Source organism: Marmota marmota, unplaced genomic scaffold, assembly GCF_001458135.2.
Source record: "Marmota marmota marmota unplaced genomic scaffold, marMar, whole genome shotgun sequence".
Lineage (NCBI taxonomy): Eukaryota > Metazoa > Chordata > Mammalia > Rodentia > Sciuridae > Marmota > Marmota marmota.
Genome location: NW_025999932.1, coordinates 3,853,951 through 3,858,251, shown reverse-complemented (window position 1 = coordinate 3,858,251; position 4,301 = coordinate 3,853,951).

Sequence of the window (4,301 nt, the reverse complement as noted above, 5' to 3'; positions counted from 1 at the left end):
CCAAGCTGACGCTAAGGATCCGAGACACATGCGACGTGGTTTCTCCCTCCTGCACCCACACACTGAGGACTGCCTCTCCCTTCTCTCTGTGGATCAGGATCTGGGAGTGGTTGTTTGTCCTTGCTGTCTCCATTTCCTCATCGCCCATCTGTCTTTTGCTCAGTGTGATTTGTTTCCTGCCCCCATTGACTCACAGAGATGCTTCTGGGAGCCCGGGATTTCCTAGCAGACAAACCAAATCCCTGGTTCTTTTAGACCATCTGAATGTTGTGCACAAACTCGGCTGTAACGTTCCCTGATCTCACCTTCTGGAATTCAAACTTTTCTGTCACCCCTCCCTAGACTGAGGGCAGCAGCTGTGACCTGCTTCTAACCAAGAGACTATGGCAAAGGCTGTTCCATGCACCCATGCCTCACAGTAGGCAAGATTCCTTCTTGGGACTCTGGATTGGGGATTCCTGCTCACTTGATGAGATGAAAAGTCCCTCCGAGGAAGCAGCGGAGAACTGTGAGGGTCTGTAGGACCAGAGGGGCCTGGTCAATAGCCAGCAAAAAGTGACGCCCCTTGGTCACGAGACCCAAGATAAGGGGACACACCAATGAGCCGAGTGGGCTTGCCAGTGGGGCTCCCCTGGCCAAGCCTCCGCATGAGTCAAGTGCCCAGCTGGCACCTTGGTTGCAGCATCCCGAGGTCCTGGGTGGACCCCTGACCCATGGAAACAATGAGAGCTGGTACAAGCCTTTAATTTTATGTTCTATGTAGCAACGGAAAAGCAGTGCCCTGAACTCAGGGTAAGGAACATCGGCAGCTGCTTACCATTTTCCCTTGTTGACATTCTTCCCATCCTTTACTTTGGGGACACCATTCCTTCATGATTTTTCTGATTCTGGAAAAATCCACACCCCGTTCGCTGTCTGTTTTCCATGGGTTGCACCCTCCCTGCTCCCTCTGTGTGTGGTGGTGGCTTCCAGGTCTGCCTCTCTAACCCCCCTCTCTGGCCAGACAAGGCTACACGTTTGTGATTTCTTGATAGGCCTGACAACACCAGCTGGAGTCATCCAAGCCGCGACGCCTCTCTGTGTACCTGTCTAGGAGCTTGGCACCTTCACGCATCCCCTGGGCCCAACTGTATGAGCATCTGGCCCAGCACTCCGGGTCTCTAACATGCCGCACCCAGGAAGTTCCGATTTACCACGTTGACTTAACTTGTGAGGGCCTCTGCAGCCTTCCTGCTCTCCTCTCCGTTGCTATTGACCTTAGTTTGGGAAGTCATTATTTCCTGGTCACAGACCACGCTCCAGGCTTGCTCCCTTCAGTGTCCTGTGAGGGGGACCGTGCTGGGGGGAGGGCTTGGAACACTGAACAGGGCACACCTGGGTGGGGCTTTACGGCATGGTTTTCTTAACACCCAAGGCGGCTTGCTGCTCAGAGAGGGACTCTGCCCATCCCCTTGGCAGGGCTGCCCCAGGAGCTGGTCCACTGGGAGAGATGGCACTGGAGTCAGCCTGGAAATCATTGCCTTACTCTCTTCTTCAAGAAAGTGCATTTTTAAAAGAAAATCAACTAAATGAAGCTGCACTCAGTAAAGGAGTGGCTTACAACTGGAGGGAGGCTTTGCACGTCTTGGAGCAAAGGGTCTGTCGGCAGGCAGGGGGTGTGTAGACGCGCTCCGGCAGGGCCCTCTGGCAGGGCAGCATCAGCCTGTTTCCCGCTGTTACCAAATGACTCTTGTAGGGGAGAGCAAAGCTGTCGTGCCTTTCTCCATAGTTTTTTCCAATGGCTCTTTCAGTTATTAGATAGCATACAAACTCCATTTATCAGTGGGAAAAAAATCCCTTAATGAACTAGCCCCCCGCCTCCTTTTTGGCTCCTGTGTGCATCTTGTTGTGCTCCAGGCTCGCTGAGCCAGGCGCATTTCTCCGACCTTGACATTTTCTCTTCCTTGCACTGTATGTTATCGCTGCTCTGTAAGAGGACTTTCGTTTTCCTATCTCCTTGCGAAATGCTAACTCATTCTTCAGGACTCGGGTCTGTGCCAACATTCATATGAACTAATCTGCCTCCTAACTTTTTGCACAAACCTCTCTGCACCTTAGGTTTTAGGCCATCTTTGAGGACGGTTGTCGCCGTTCACCACAGACAGTTCTTCAACACCAATGCTCTTGTTCTCCTCACCAGTGCATTCCCAGAGCATCCCAAGTTCCCTGGAGCTTGAAATACAGGTGAAATAAAATTAATTAGTCCTCATCTCCACATCGCCACTCTCGGAGCTGTCCTCCTCTCTAGATGTGTAGGGCTGTCATCTGGCACTTGGTGAAAACGCCCCATGTGTCTTGGATACTTTGTTTGTCTCTTAGAGACACTATATTAATTTAAGAAGACGATGGGAACTCCAACATTAGAGGGCACCGTTGGAAATGACATGAGTGTGGGATGGAATCTCATGTGTAACTCAAGCCTTGGCTTCAAACCCAGTTGGCCCAGGGGGGCAGTTTACTGAGTGATGGCATGGGGGGAGGGTGAGAAGAAAGGATGGTATGGAGCAGAAACAGGGTCATCTACTGTTCACCTGTGGATTTCCTTTGTTTCTTGTCTCTGTTCCCATCAGTAGGTTCTGGTGTGAGGAGTCTGAGCACCCCAGGCAGGAAAAGCTGCACTTTTGATCAGGACGTAGTTCTGAAAGGAGGTTTTTGTCCTCTCTTGGCTTATGAGGGTACTGCTGCACGGGTTCTTGTAGTTATGATCACTAGGTGGGGTTTGGGTTATAACTACCCAGCCCGGCGGCCACAGGCATTTCTCTCACAGGAAAGCAGGGATGTCTGCCATGGGGTTGGGCTACTCTGTCCCCGTGATGGCTCCCTCCCTCCCTTTGCTCTAGGGTCTTCGTGGTTCCCCCACAGGACCTTCCACTGGATCAGGCAGGACAATGACCTTTCTTCCAGTAGTTAGCCTCGGTGGAGACGGAACAAACACATTCCTCAAACAGAATACATGGCAGCTTTGTATGTGTTAGTAATTAGTTCTTCACTGATTGTTTTAGTCAGCTTTTTCACTACTGTAAAAAAGAACAATTTCAGGGGAGAAAAAGTTTACTTTGGAGCTCATAGTTTTGAGGTCTCAGTTCATTAACAGCTGGCTCCCTTCCTCGGGGCTTGAGGTGAGGCAGGACATCATGGTGCGAGAGTGTGCTGGGGGAAGAGCTAATATGATGCTCAGGAAGCACAGAGAGACTCCACTCTCCGTAATAAAATATAGACCCCCAAAGCCACACCCCAATGCCCACCTCCTCCAGCCACAGCCCACCTGTCTTCAGTCACCACTCAGTTACCCAACAGGGGATTAACTCACTGATTGGGTCAGGACTCTCACAACCCAATCATTTCTCCTCTGACCCTTCTTGCCTTGTTTCACAGGTGAGCTTTTGGGGACACCTCACATCCAAACCATAACACTGGTTTTGATTATTCATGTAAAGCCTCAAAAATAATTTGACAACTGAATCAATTTTATGGGAAAATGAATTCACCTAATTTTTTGTTCCAGATTCACTAGTGTCACAATGGGATGCCTTAGAATACTGCATTTTAAAAGAAAGAAAGTAAATAGTAAGATCATCAATGACCAGATATCTTTTCCCTTATGAAATTTAAAGGGTTTCAACCATATAATGTGTGCTTTAGCTAAGGGATCTGCCCTTCTCTAATTCACAAACTCACTTATACAACTTTTAAAATGTTAAGTGAATGAAACCAAATGTCACTTTTCTTCTATGTAGGATTAAGTGTATTTGAAAGAACAGAATTTGGCCACTATGTCTGATGCACTTTATGTAAAATGTCCAGGATGGGTAAATGCTGGGAGCCATTAGCCAAGTAGGTATGACAATTTCCTTGCCAGCGTACCCCATGTTGCTGACATTTTGCAGTGACATTGAATGTAGTTGACCTTGCTCAAGGACCAGGGCGGATTAGGGTGTTTCTGGTTTAACATAATCGGGTTTAGGGCGTTCCCAGTTTAGGTTCCAGGTTTAAGGTTTAAGATTATTCCTGCTGGGAATAGGGCGTATCCTGCTGCCTGAGTTCCCCTTGAGTTCTCACGGGATTCAGACAGTATATTTTGGGAGACAGAAGCCCAGTGGAGGTGGATTTGGGCAGAGAACGTGGATTTCCCCAGAACGTGATTGTAGACGGCTGGTGTGAGTTCGGGAATAAAGAGTTGCTGTTTGAATCTACAAGCTGTGTGGTGGCTCGTGATTGTGTGCCCAGCCAGACTGCGGCATTTGGTGGCCCGTACGGGGAAC